The sequence below is a fragment of the Amblyomma mixtum genome, chromosome 1 (genome assembly GCF_055824585.1).
Source record: "Amblyomma mixtum isolate Tamu chromosome 1, ASM5582458v1, whole genome shotgun sequence".
Taxonomy (NCBI): Eukaryota; Metazoa; Arthropoda; class Arachnida; order Ixodida; family Ixodidae; genus Amblyomma; species Amblyomma mixtum.
This window is the reverse complement of record NC_143012.1, coordinates 320083421-320097690: the sequence shown is the minus strand read 5'-3', so window position 1 is coordinate 320097690 and position 14270 is coordinate 320083421. Positions and strand designations below refer to the sequence as shown.

The window sequence follows — 14270 nt, the reverse complement described above, 5'->3', positions numbered from 1 at the left end:
TCGATTTAAGCTGAACATGCTGCACTAACTCGCCCGATTTTCTGCATTCTTGACAGCCAGCATACATATGTTAGAAAGGGCAAGAAAAAGAAAGGAAAATAAAGGTGCCCTGAAAGGCGATTACAAGTCAAGAGAGAGCTGACTGACATGTGAGTCAGTCGATGAGGTCACGCTTCGTTTCAAATAAGTCCTTTTCTTTTTTCGTTTGTGTTTTGCAGGCTCTACGCAGTGCACTTGTCCTTGCCCCTTTTCCTTCTCATCCTGGTGTCGCGACTGCTGATGACGCGGACAACAAACGAGCTGTGTTACTCCACGATGATGGTGGTCACAAGACTGTGGAAACTTCTGTTCGCCCTGTAGCCACTTTGATGATCAGCTAGGTTTTACGGGTCGCCACGACTTCTACCAGCGTTCTGGAGATCGTCTAGCTGCCATGTAGTTGCGAGAAACTACGTGCAAAAGGATCGCCAAGGGTACGCCTCTGAAAAGGAATACTCTGGAGCGGGGTCGGGGAGGGACCACGCTGGCAGCCACAGCCATCAAGGTGACGCCACTCCATTCATTGCTGCTCACCTGCCCTCCTCCTGCTGTGCCGAGGGAGGCCAACATTTGGGAGAACCCAATAAAGCGTTATGCCTACTGGCTATTCCTCGGTGTAATCTTCGAGGCTACAGGAGCGGTCCGAGCCAGCGTGGCGGTCCTGTGCTTGACCACGGTACAGACCCCGAAGTTTCATACACCGAAGACTGTTATACCCATGCTGCAGCTTCCTCACATTTTGCAGCGAAAAGCGGTTTTAGGGAGCTCACCCACACCGGAAGTCCAGTCCCGTCGCAGGGCGACTGGCCCTGCCCTTACACGCGTCCTGCACGCCGAAGAGTCAAGCGGGCACGAGAGGGGACGGACGTCGCAGTAACCGGCAAAGGTTGTATTATAAATTAGCAGCAGTCGTGGCATCGGCGAAGGTGGCGTGTCAGTTCACACTTGTGTTGCTTTTTATGTTTATTCAGAGTGTTCTTTTGCACATTATTTGTTTAAGTCTGCTTAGCAAGACCAAGCACAAACACTTCTTGCTTGTTTGTGGCCGGCGACAAATTCTCCTCGGACGACGGGACTCTGGGAACTAATAAGGGAGGGAGAGGGGAGAAAGGTCGATGCAAGCGAAGAGCTTCACCGTTTGGAGGTGCAAGGGTAAACGGCAGTACGAGCGGGAGACCTCAGGAAGAGAATGTGTTTTCGAGGTCTTCCTACTCTCCTAACGGACAGTTAGATCGTTTCTACTCTCTTGTAATAAATCAAGTTATGTGAAACGACAGCAATCTATTGTCATCGAAGCATTCAGCACAAAACGAAAAACGAACAAAATCAGTTACAACTGTTACATTCACGCCCCCCCCCCCCCACCCCCGCCCCCTCCCACCCCCTTTTCACGCCTTTTCACGGTGGAAGACTCATATTTTCGTGTCTTCCCGACCCCCGAAAGGGCGAATTCAGGAGGAAAAGGCAGTCTCAGCTGGCAGGAGAACACATCCCGCGTTGCTCTGCGGCTGCTACTGGCTCATTTGCGGTCGAATTGCGGGCGCCGCTGCCGGCTGGCTTCAGATATGCCTTGAACGATGTGGGGTGAGACACAATGGCGATTGACTGCGCTGACCCTCGGCTCTGCCCGGGCCTTCGATGGAGACGCCACTTGCTACGTATGCTACTGGTTAAATACTTGCTGTTGTCATACTCTCGTTTTTCCACGGTAACCATCCTCTGGATGGTACTCGGAAGCCCTGCCCATACCTTGTTCCTTCCAAGGTAATCACTCTCTTCTTCTTATGGCAACCACCCTCCGGCTGCGTATTGCTCTGCTCTCGCCACACTCTCCTCTTTCCTCCTCTTTGCCCGATGCAAAGGTGATAGCATATAGCGAGTACCTGCTACTGTAGGTAGCAGTCGAATATGGCGGCTGATAGACCGACAATTGCAAAGAAACTGACGCAGACACACACAAGTTGAAACAGAAGCTCCAACCAATGTGAAATCTAATGCTATAGCATTCAACTCTGGATGTCTACTATAGCAGTAAGATGAACAGGCAGTCCCAATAGTTTTTCTCTAACGATATTTTCCTTATTAAATTGCTCAGCTCTTTAAAATTTTGGAATGAAAGCACCAGTATAGCGATGCAGTTCGAGAAAGTGACAGTACTCAAGCTATGTTTTCAATGCCTGGGAAGAACAAGGTTAACGTGGTGCCCTGTTTTTCACTTTTACTCTGATAGCTTCTCTTGAAGCCTGTCATATGTGTCAAATGTGGCGCGACAAGCCATGCACTGGGCCTTTTTCTGCAATTTGCCAGCCTTCATGTCATCTCTGGGCTGATTGAGCACGAGACTACGGCATCGATCGAGTCCCAAGCGCGGCAGCTGTATTTTTATGGCCGTTGCTATTCGATGTCAGTGCGTGCTAAAGATCGCCGGGTAGCTGAAATTAATCTAGAACATTCCACTCAGGTGCCTCTTTCTTCTCTCGCTCTTTTCACAGCCGCCTACATCCTTTCCCTCACGGGACGCTTTACCGCACCGGAGTTCTCAACGGCGGCAAACGCCACATTTCCGGCAGCACTCACAACACAAAGATAGCAGCCCTATCCGGATCCACGGCGGCACTTTCGCTTGGTGCCGCGCTTCGATTTCTAGGTTGCGGTGCAAAATAGCGGAGTTTTCACAACAGCGAGCGGATTACAGCGGTCAACCCCCGCATCCTAATCGGACTGAACAACCACACTTGTGACCACGCCGAACACTGCATCGTACGCCGCACCAGACCATTCTAAAGGTAAAATTCCAGTTGAGAAAGCCCGACGTGATGGCAGGCCAGTGTGCATGTCCTACTGGTCTTTATGAAAATACTAACAAATGTGTGCCGCACTTTTTCACTGCTACAAGCAAGCTGCTCCGCCGGAGTACCCGGGTTCGAACCCGGCCGCGGCGGCCGCGTCTCTATAGAGGCGAAACGCAAAAGGCGCCCATGTGCTGTGCGATGTCAGTGCCCGTTTAGGACCCACAAATGGTCAAAATTAATCCGAAGCCCTCCCATACGGCACCTCTTTCTCTCTTTCTTCTTTCACTGTCACCTTTCCCTTTCACTCACGGTGCGGTTGAGGTGTGTAACGAGGAGTGAGACAGTTATTTTTTGTCATGACCATTAAAGCGTTGATCTGGGATCAGAAGTACTGTTAAATAGAAAAGAAAACAGGAAAAACACCCACGTGCTGCCTTTAGGAACAAGGCTGACGATCCCAGGCAAACTGCCCACCCAAGCTGGCGCGTATGCGCTGGCTGCTTTATCCCCATGTGACGCACGCCAGTCGTTATAACTATAGAGCGAAGCGCCATCGAGGGTAACACACGTTACCGGAAACGAGCAGCTTGAAACGCAGAGTCCCATTTTGTCTATTTTTTCTTTCTGTGCTCACTTTATTACTCTTTTAAAGCAAGATCGCTGTGCTTCTGAGCATTGTTCTGCTTCCCAAGTTTCGAGCTGTGCTGATTCCTGCTAGAACGAACCGAGCTCGCTTCGAGCGAAGCGGTCCCGTTCTGCGTTGCTGCAGTCATCGACGCTTAGAGAGGCCGCCGTATATTCAGAGCGCAGCTGAAGCAAGATGTCGAAGCCTGACCTCTCCCGTGAGCGTGGTGTTTTTACTTTCTTACTGCAAGCTGGTTTTGTTGTCAGGTCGTAAATGGGGAATTACTATATATTTTCTTCGCCCGTGCAAGGCTGAGTGTCAAGCCGCCACCACATACCGTGATTGCGAGCGCAATAGTGCACACGCTGACCACGGGAGGCGTGCTCTTTTGAAGAAAGAAATACGACAATGTGGTGACAAAAGTAACATTTATTGCTGTTGAAACAATAACGGCTGTCGCCTGACGAGTCCGCACAATGTATACGATGACAGGGGTCCTTTCTTGGGTTTGATGTGGGATGTCGCAACCAAAAGCTGCCTCGTTCATCTTCTAGCGAAAGTTAACGACACACGCACAGCGTTTTGATTATACCGGTAACTGAACTCCCGGTTTTGATTCTGCGCGTCAATATCTGGCCCTCTGATTGGGCCGGAATTCAGAGGTTAGCATATTGTCACTTCCCCTGACGTCGAGACGAAGTACTCAAAGCTGCTCACTACGCGACTGTTGTGCAGCATCCAAGTTGCACGACGTCACCATTATTTAGCTTCCCTGCTCATATGCGCCGCCAGCATCGTTAACTTCCTCCGCAGTGGGTCCCCGAGGACCCAAGACAAGTTTCGCGAATGCAATGATCAAGGAGTCCTGCGACGTGCGAATTCGCATGAGTAACAAGAGTCGCGCGAAAGTGGTAGGGGTGCTTGGAGACTGCCAATTCAAGGCGGCCTCTAAGAAGACCACAACTGATGCAGTACAGGCTTGGCATTATACGGATCACGGGAAGCTCAGAGTAAAATATTATATGTAGAACGCCTGGGGAAGCTGGACGATAAGAGGTGGGCAGCTAAAGTATTTTAATACTTGTACAGAAAGAGCATTGACTCAGACTGGCGGAAAAGGACTGCAAAACTAACCAGTAAGATCGCACGAAACCAGGACGGAGAGAAATAAAGAGCTTTAAAAGACAGGTCAGAAACGGCGAGGGTAAGAACTGGATTAATAGCGAAAAAAAAAAGAGACGTCTGACCCCTATAGAAAATGGAAGAGGCATTCATCCATCCATCCATTCATCCATTCATCCGTCCGTCCGTCCGTCCGTCCGTCCGTCCGTCCGTCCGTCCGTCCGTCCGTCCGTCCGTCCGTCCGTCCGTCCGTCCGTCCGTCCGTCCATCCATCCATCCATCCATCCATCCAACTGTCCGTCCGTCGTTGCATAATTTTGGTGGGCCTGGAAGAAGGCACCTTCCGCGGACCGAAAGGTATACGGCACGAACATCTATCGTTGTTACTTCTTCAGCCCCAAGGAGTGTGTAAAGTCTGCGATTTCCTTGAAAATGCCTTCGCTCGCTGCCTCCAGGCTTCTCAATTTCTTTCAGTTAGCCAGATCTTTGTGTTTCGTGTGTATCTCGTTTTCCTTAATAAGCAAAGCAACTGTCATGCCCCTATCAGGTGCTAGCTGTCGAGTCTGTCTGCTTTCATTTTATAGGGGTATGAGGGGCATTATGTGGTTCCTTATGGCATAGCTCGTGGTTCATCGTTCGTTGGGCATAACGCAGCGAGTTCTGGAGCTGAAAAGAAGCAGTGCTACGCCAACCGCGCACGCAAGCCGGAAATTTCCAACTGAAGGGTCGCGGTCGGGCTGCGCTATCCGCCGCTTAACGGAGGTGGAGCTTTTTGTGAAAAGTAGAGAACCAAAGGCGTTTGCTTCTAAGACATGTAGGCATGTAGTGGGGCTATGTAGCATCTTTGGAAGTCCCGACATTTTCAGTTTTGAGGTCAGTAGTTCCTCTCACCTTCCAAGAGATTCGGAGCGCTGACGATGCATGGCCGTCGTTGCTCTTTACCTTTAACAAAGTCGTCACTCCCGCCTCACAACATGAAAAACTACTCATACTTCCCTTAAGGACACGCTCATACCTCACATAACGCGGGGTCGCATTTTGTAGCGATTCCTTTCACAATTTCTTTTTTTTTGTCCCTTCAACACTGGTTGCCACCATTGACGTCACCTGTGACATCGCAGGCTCATGTGGCGTCAGGCGCAAACAGTGTCATTTATTAGCTCGCTGTACTTGTCAGAAGCGGGGCTGACCGACGACAGCCAAGCAGTACTTGCCGTCTAGCTTCCATTCTTCGCAACAGCCGACAACCTGCGCGCGCCTTCCGGTCCTCGCTTTGAATTTCCACTCGCGACGTACAGTGCCTTTTTTAAGGCGAAAGCCTTTAATGCCTCATCGTTGTCGACAGAAGCTTGTCAGCCGAGGTGTCACGCTTTTGACCGGTGTCCACCGAGATATGTGAGACAGTTACTGCGTAATTTCCTTTCCTCAAATATAATTTTCATTTCCTTCTTTACGGCCCCTCTTTCTCTTTCTTCTTTCAATCCGACTTCCTCCCTTCCTGAACGGTGCGGTTGACGTGTCCACCGAGATGACAGAGAATTACTGCGCCTTTCCTTTCCTCAAAAAGCGTTGCTTTCAAAGGGCAAGGCATCGCGCCGAAACGGGTGGTGGCGTTCCGTGGACTCCCTGGCAGCGCTACAACACGCTGTCGCGTTCCACTCCTAAAGGCGAAGCTTAAGCGTCAATAATTACCAATTAAGAAGTATTTAGTCATTAATCAGTAATTGACCATTAATTAGTAATTTGTCATTGCTTAGTGATTAGTACTTAATTATGTATGACGTCATCCAGTGGTGACGTCACCAGTGCCACAGAGGCAGTCAAAGTGGTGCGGAAAACGCTTTCGCCTCTACTTTAGACAAAGTGCCCACTGAATTTTTTTAAGGCGGAAGCCTTTAATGCCTCATCGTTGTAAGCAGGAGTTGTCGACAGAAATGTCACGCTTTTAAATTGGTCGAAACGGTCGTGACGTCACAGTGCGCGAATTTCAAACGGGGCTAATTGCACTTCGGCTAGTAACCATGCAACAAATTAGAGGAATGGTTTAGTGATGCTCCAAGTAAGCGTGACGGAGTTTAGTTAATTAGTTAACTAACCAACTAGCCTATTAACCTTTCTAGTCAGACCAGATAAATAAATAAAACCGAGTAGGAAATTGGTCGAGTTGGGAAATCGAACCCGGGTCTCCGGAGTGCGATGGTGGTGGTGAAAAACATTTATAATACAATAAATATTTACAGAGAGGTGATTGGGGTAGGCCCTATTGGCCCTTTCCCCTAACAATACTAGGTGGAGCCCCTATTCCGGGGCCCCATTGGCAAGCAACGCCGCCCGCGTCCGGTGAACCAAGGCCTTTTGGGTCTTTAGGTCCTGACAGCCGAGCAGGGCCGCCTCCCAGTCCTCTCTGGTGGGGTTGGGGTTGGGGGGGATAGATGGGTTTGACTGACACGCCCAAACCATGTGGAAGGTGTCAGCCACCTCCCCACAGAACTGGCACGCGCCATCAAAGGATGTATTGAAATGTTTAAGCACCGCCGGGCACAGTACAGTGTTAGTAAGAATTTTGATGAGGAGGCGCTCGTCAGCGCGATCCAGACCCTTACAAGGGGCCGGGTAGCGCCGGTGCTCCTCCTTGTAGTAATCGGTGATTTGTTTGAATGTAATGGCCAGATTGTCTGATTGGGAGTACCCTTCCAAGGACAGGGAGATAGCCCGGGGAGAGAGTGCGCGGGCGGCCTGATCGGCCTGTTCGTTTCCCTGGAGTCCCTGGTGACCGGGGGCCCAAATCAGGTTGCGTGGAGTTGGATCTTCAGATCGACAGCTATATTCCAGTATGCGCCAGGCAAGCGGGGGAGCCCAGCCCAACTCGTAGTTCCGACAGGCCCCTCGCGAGTCGGTGATGATGTGTTTCGACTTGGGAGTAGTGAGAGCAAGAGCAATGGCAATCTCCTCCGCGTGTGTTGCGCTGTAGGCTTTGAAAGTGAGCCCGTTGACTGTGTTTGTGTTGTGTACGACTGCGGCCGTGTACCACACCCCGTGGTGTGGGCCGGCAACGTCCACGTAATACACATGTTGTTGGTTACCATAGTATCGCGCCAACGCTTCCGCGCGCGCCTGGCGACGACCGCTATGGTCTTCTCTGGACATGTTGCGGGGAAGGGGTCGGACCCGGAGGGCGCGTCTCCAGGGTGCTGGCACTCTCTCCCTTTCCTCAATATGGTAGTCATGTTTGATGTGTAGCCGGTCCAAGAGGCGGCGACCGGACGTGGTCTGTGCAAGACGCGTGTATTGGTTGACTAAGTGGGCCTCTCGAAGCTCCCGAAATGTGTTCACCACGCCCAAGGCCAGAAGTCGCTGGTTGGACGTGGTGACCGGGAGGTCGAGAGCCCGCTTGATGACTTTCCGGTGGATGACCTCCAGTTGGTCATCATCATGTTTGCGCAGGTGCAAGTAGGGGGTTGAGTAGAGGATTCTACTCGTTACGAAAGCATGGGCAAGCCGCAGTGCATCCTTGCTTCGTAATCCGCCCCGCTTGTTGGAGACCCGGCGGACCATGCGGCCCACCTGGTCTCCCACCGTGCGAAGTTTGGCTAGGGTGGTGTCGACTCTGCGTTGGTGGTGTATGAAGAGACCAAGGACGCGGATCTCCTTGGACTCCCGGATCGGTCCCGAGGGGAGACTGATGCAAAGCGGGGTTGTGTCCCGAGGGGAGGGACGTATGTGCACAAATTCTGATTTCGACGGGGCGCACTGGAGTCCGCAGTAGGCCGCGTAGTCGTCGACTAGGGTCGCCGCTGCTTGCAGGCAGGATTCCATGTGGCCCAGGTTACCTTGCGTGGCCCAGATTGTAATGTCATCCGCATAAAGAGCGTGATGTATCCCGGGCAAAGAGGACAATTTGGAGGGAAGATGAAGCATTGCCAAATTGAAGAGGAGGGGAGACAGGACCGCGCCTTGAGGTGTTCCCCTCGAGCCGATGGTGTATGGCCCGTGTTCCGCATCTTGTATGCGTATGTAGGCTTGACGGTCTGTAAGAAATTGTTTTATGTAGTTGAATGTTTTGTGGCCACAGTTGGTGTTACTGAGGTGGTCCAGGATTACTTCGTGTTTGACGTTGTCGAATGCGCCTTTAAGATCCAAGGCCAGGACCACCTTGTCGTTGTGGGGACATTCGACAGGATCTAAGATGTCGTGGTGAAGCTGCAGAAGTATATCCTGTGCAGACTTGTGAGGGCGAAAACCGAACATGGTGTCCGCGAAAGTGTGCTGTGTTTCTAGAAAATCGGAGAGTCTGTCGCGCACCATCGTCTCCATCAGCTTGCCGACACAAGACGTGAGGGAGATGGGGCGAAGGTTCTCCACATCAATAGGTTTGCCGGCTTTCGGAATAAAGGTCACGAGAGCCGATTTCCAATCGAGAGGGAGAGGAGTCTCTCCGTCCCAAATGCTATTGATGTATTTGAGGAGCGCGGCGTAGGCTGCGTCGGGAAGGTTGGCCAAGAGCTTGACCGTAACCTTGTCGCGCCCGGGTGCAGTGCCCCGCTTCATTTTGCTCAAGGCCGCCCGGAGGTCGTGGAGCTGGAACGGCTTATCCAGCTCCGTGTTCTCTTCGCCTGCATACGAGTACGCCGCCTGCCGGGGGTCCTTAGTGGTGCACAGGTAGCGATCCCTGAGCGTGTGCGCTAGTTGTTTTGTCGTTCCTGTAAAGTTGTGCAAGGCCCTATGTAATTGGCGTTGGGTTTCCGTGCGTGTTTGTATTGGATCGATGAGAGCGCGGAACAGGCGCCACGTGTTGCGGCCAGACATCTGGCGAGCAGCCGCGTTGCACCGGTCCACCCAGTTAGTGTCGGCTAGCTGAGTAGCATATTCCGCTGCCTGTTGTGTGAGTTCCAGGATGCGGTTCTTTAGGCGTCTGTTATGTTTCTGTTTCTTCCATCGCTTCGTGAGGCTGCGACGGGCCTCCCAAAGGTGGAGAAGGTGGTTGTCCACGTCTGTTTGTGTTTCTGTAAGCTGTATCTGCTGTTCGTGTTGTGTAAGTGTAGAAGTGAGCGATCTGGACCAGGCGTCGTATCCCGACTGGAGGGGGTCTACAATAGGTAGAGAGGTGCGGAAAGTCGTCCAGTCAGGGATACGAGCTTGTTTTAGTGGGCGTTTCAGGGGACGCATGTAAATGGTTGTGTTGATTATACAGTGATCACTACCTAGAGTGTCCTCTGTATTCAGCCAGTCGGCATGTCGTATGTTGCGTGTAAATGTGAGGTCCGGGCAAGTATCTCGTTGAATGGAATTGCCGACACGTGTTGGGTTGGCGGGGTCAGTGTGCAGGGTGAGTCCAAGTGTGGAAAGAAGTTCCGCAAGCTTCCTCCCACGCCTGTCCTCCCGGGGGTATCCCCATAGCCTGCTCGGGGCGTTGAAATCGCCGACGATTAGGAGGGGATCCCTACCCGCCACCTGCATAGCTTGAGTGAAAATTTCATTGAACGTGACGTTGTTAAGTTTCGGTGGGCAGTAAATATTTAGAATGTGTACAGGTGGGTCAGACCGCTTTAGGGGCAGCACTGAAACCATCGTGTATGGGAAAGACGGTGTTGTGGGAAGTGTGACCTCCTGCGCAGTGTATCGCTTGTGAACAAGTATACATGTCTGCGGGTTGTGTTGAAATGTAGTGTAGTTTGTTAGTTTGGCACCGGCGCCGGGTTCCTGAAGGGCAACCACGGCGACGAGGAACTCAAAGGTCTCAAGATAGAGGCGGAGATGAGTCCGCTTCTTGTGGTCCTTGAGACCTCGGCAGTTCCACTGCGTTAGTGTAAGCGGCTGAGTTGTTCTTGCTCGCGACTTAGGGTTGGGGGCCATGGTCGGAGGCGGAGGGTGGGGTCACGTTGTTAAGACTCCCCAGTCCGCTAGTGCCCGGCGCAGACGTGCAGGAGTCTTCCGAAAAGTCAAACTCATCGGGAATAGCTCTATTGAATTTTGAGGGGCGGTTAGCGTCCCTGATGGGTCCTACGCGTTTAAGGACGCGCGGATTATCTTTTATCCATTTTTGGATAATGTGCGTTACGGCTTGTGTCACCTGTGCGATGACACTCTCCACCTGACGCGCGATGGTGTCATGGATAATTTTGGGGAGGTCAGCCAATTGTGTTTCAATTGCGGTCACCCGGGTCTCCAGGGCCGCTGCGCGACTCTCCACAGGAGGAGGGATCTCCCTGTCTGTTATGTTTTCTGCCTCGTCGCTCGACGCGGGCGGAGTATGGAATTGGGATTTGAGCGAGTTAAGCTCGCTGGCTAGTTTTTCGTTTTGAGCTCGCAAGAGGGCGAGCTCGCGCTTGAGTTCCTGTGTCTCGGCGGTGCTGGTGGGGGAGGAGGGAGGAGGGGAAGGAGAGGAGGCGACCCTCGCCCAGCTGCCTACCTTGGGTTGGTTGCAGGCGGCGCCGCCAGATGAAGCGCTGAGAGCTGGGAACTCCGCTGCTCCGGGTGGTGGCGTTACTGTTGCTGTCTTGCCAGGGGGAGGCATCACGCCACGCCGTGGCGTCTTCTGGTTGTTTCGCTGCCGCCCTCCCCGTGTAGCGCCGGCATTGGCTCCCTTGGGTGGCGTCCTGGGCCCTGGCTGCGGCAACTTGATGAATTTCGCGGTGCATTCGCGGGAGCTGGTGAGGTGCGGGCCCCCGCAGATTAAACAGATAGGATTGCAGACGTGGGGGGCCATCCCCTCAGTACCAAGCCCCACGTTTTGGCCACAAAGGCCGCATCTTTCCTTGACCGGGGTGGGACAGTTGTCCACCCGGTGCCCCAGTGTGCCGCAACGGTAGCACGCTGGCACTGTTTTTTTGTACTCCTTGACGGGAGTCAGTTCTGCGTTATAGTGGACGTAACGCGGAACAGTGCGTCCCTCGAAAGTCAGCACAGCTACGTTTGATTGTCCCAGCTTGCGCACATGAACTAGTTCACCACCGCGCCACTGCACATTATCTTTTAGTGACTCACTGGTTTCTAAGTTGTGAACAGATATCACACCGCGACACACATCACCGGTGAGCTTGAGGTGGCCGTGAAAAGCGAGCGATCCTCTGCTGGTGTTAAGTTGAATGTCCGTGAGGAGCTTTTTAACCACTTCTGGGTTCTGCGTGCCACAGACGATGATGTTCTGTTCCCAATTTGGTGAAATGGTGATGGTGTTCATGTGCTGCCTACCGATGAGTTGCGAAATGGCAGCGCCGAGCTCACCTTGCTGGAAGGCCGTCTTGAGGGAGACCGTACTGCGTGGCTGCAGCACGACCACGTAGTCGTCAGGGTCCATCCTGACCGTTGGCTTGGGAGTCCACTTCGAGACTGGTGAAGAAGTCTTCTGTGGAGGTGCAGAAGACGGAGCGCGAGCGTCTCCCGTTGCTGAATTGTTGAGAGGAGTCTTGGGTGTTGCCGCTCCTCGTGCGTTCTGCCGGCGGCGGCGCCGGCTCTCAACGACTTGGAAAAGGGCAGCTTGCTGCGCCGAAATGGTGGATGGGCCGTCCTCTGGCTGGCTTACAGGGACAGATGACCACGACAGAGTCGTGGGGTCGTATCCGCGTTGTTCAGGTAGAGCCATGTTGAGAGGTTGGCCGGCAGGCGTCTCCGCAGCCAGCGGCGGAGGAGCCGGAGCCGTTAGGCTTAGCTCGACCGCTACGTGGTGATGCGGAGGGTTGCTCGAAATGGCCGAAACTTCAGCGTACCTGGGTGTGATCGGGTTCTCCAGGATCCTGCTGACTTCACGGTAGCAGTCGCACAGGTTTGATAGGCGTTACATCAGGTTACCGCGGTTCCAGCCGAGAAATCGACGGAGCCGATGCACCACGCGTCCGATCACTCCGCGCTCAAACGCGGCGTCCCTCCGGAGTGCGAGACGAGCGCGCAACCGCTCCGCCATGCCAGCTCGGTGGTTTGCAATGAACAAAGGCGCGTCTAGTGAATACGGTGTCTTCGTTCACTCCCATCTTTCTGCCTTCCCGTTACGGCGAGGTTCAGGTGTCCACCGAGATATGCGAGACAGATACATTTCCTTTCCTCAAAAACCAATTTGCCGACGAGCAAGACGCACAGCCGAACGGGCGATGGCGTTCTGTGGACTCCGTGGCAGCGTTGCATGACGCTGTCGCGTTCCTCTCTTAGAGGCGAAGCTTAGCACCTTAACCACACATCAGTGACATAAGCAGCAACACCGCGCTTAAGGCTTCCGCCTCACCGCACTTTGGGTCAACAAAGTGCTCTTTTGAGTTTTTTTTTCCTAATTGGTGCTTTATTTCAAATTCTATTTTGGGCTGTTTTTTTTCTTTAGCTTCTGTTCATTTATTTCGATTATTGATTTAAGCCTACGATAGCTATGCTGCGACAGGCATCACCTCACCTTTCTTTATTCGTTTAATGCAGGAATGCATTTAACGGCTATATTTACGACTACCATTGTCCGTCACGGTTCCGTCCACCATGGCTACAGGAGATCTATAGGTGCCCTAGCGAGGCTCAGAAGAGTTTCAAAAATTCCCGTGTGTTGTTGTAAGTATTACTTCAGATACCGTCAAGTGAAGCAGTACTAATTGCGAACGGTTTTTTCATTGCGAAAGCAATACTACGCCAGGTGTCGCCTCTTCGCGGTACTGCAGTCTACCCTTCACGGTCGGTGGTCGGTCATGTGACTACATAGAGTTTCTTACTATTACCTAGTGGGAAAGCTGGCGGCGATGCACTTCAGCTACCATGGACGCCCAAAGCATCATGGGGCGGTGAGCTACTTGTTGCGAGACAGTCGTAGTTTTTTGGGAACACGGAGTGTCATTACTAAGATGTTTCATTCCGAAAACGCTGTTCGTGTGTGCGCAGACGACTTTCGCGTGAACGCAGTGTGCAAAACTCATAGTAGTGAAAACGTGACGACACACGACGCCAATAAAAGGTTTCACTTTTCTGAAATGCCATTCAAAACTTCTTATAGTGTTTAAGCAACAACATTTTTTTGAAAACATATTTACTTTTAAAAGTGCGCCTGTTAATTACGAAATATTAGTTTTTATAGTGCTCTTTACTTGGCCAATAGGAGAGCGAGTCGTCTTTTATTTTGGGCAAACTTTGCCCTTAAATGCTTTTCTGCTCGTTTGTTGCAATCATTAGACCAGATATTGAATGTTAGGACGTTTGTAGTTATCAAACAGCTTTATTTTTCTACTATTTTTGGCCAAAAGTTGCAGTTCCGCAACAAGTAGTTCACCGCCCCATGATGCTTTGAGCGCCCATGGTGGCTGAAGTGGTCTCGAGGGGTCGCCATGCAAACTCCCATAGACGGGCTGCCAGCTTTCCTTCTAGGTAATAGTAAGAAACTCTATGTGTGACTACTGACGTCATACCAGAGCGATAGATGGGGCACCAAGTCGGCTCTTCAGTGCGCCGCAGCTAGAACTTCGCGGCCGGTCGACCACCTGCGAACGACGGCAAGCGATTGACGTCATACAAGTTGCAAGAGCTTGGGCTTGAAGCCCTGTGTTCTTCCGTCCAAATTCGCGGAATTGACATGGAAAAAATTTTCCTCATTTTTATAACCTCATGCAGGGTGATGTGCACAGACCCTACGGCAATACCTACATTGATGGCTGCGGCATGTAGACGTATTGCGAGTGTGCTTGGTTCACGTAGGGTTCCACGTTTTGTTCTGCATCGGACTTAATTAG

General features: G+C 52.1%; 1 pseudogene; it reads left to right on the top strand.

The window, feature by feature from the left end:
- Nucleotides 1-369, top strand: part of LOC149372655 (fatty acyl-CoA reductase 1-like) — a 33169-nt pseudogene extending 32800 nt beyond the window's left edge.
- The last annotated feature ends 13901 nt before the right edge of the window (nucleotides 370-14270 follow it).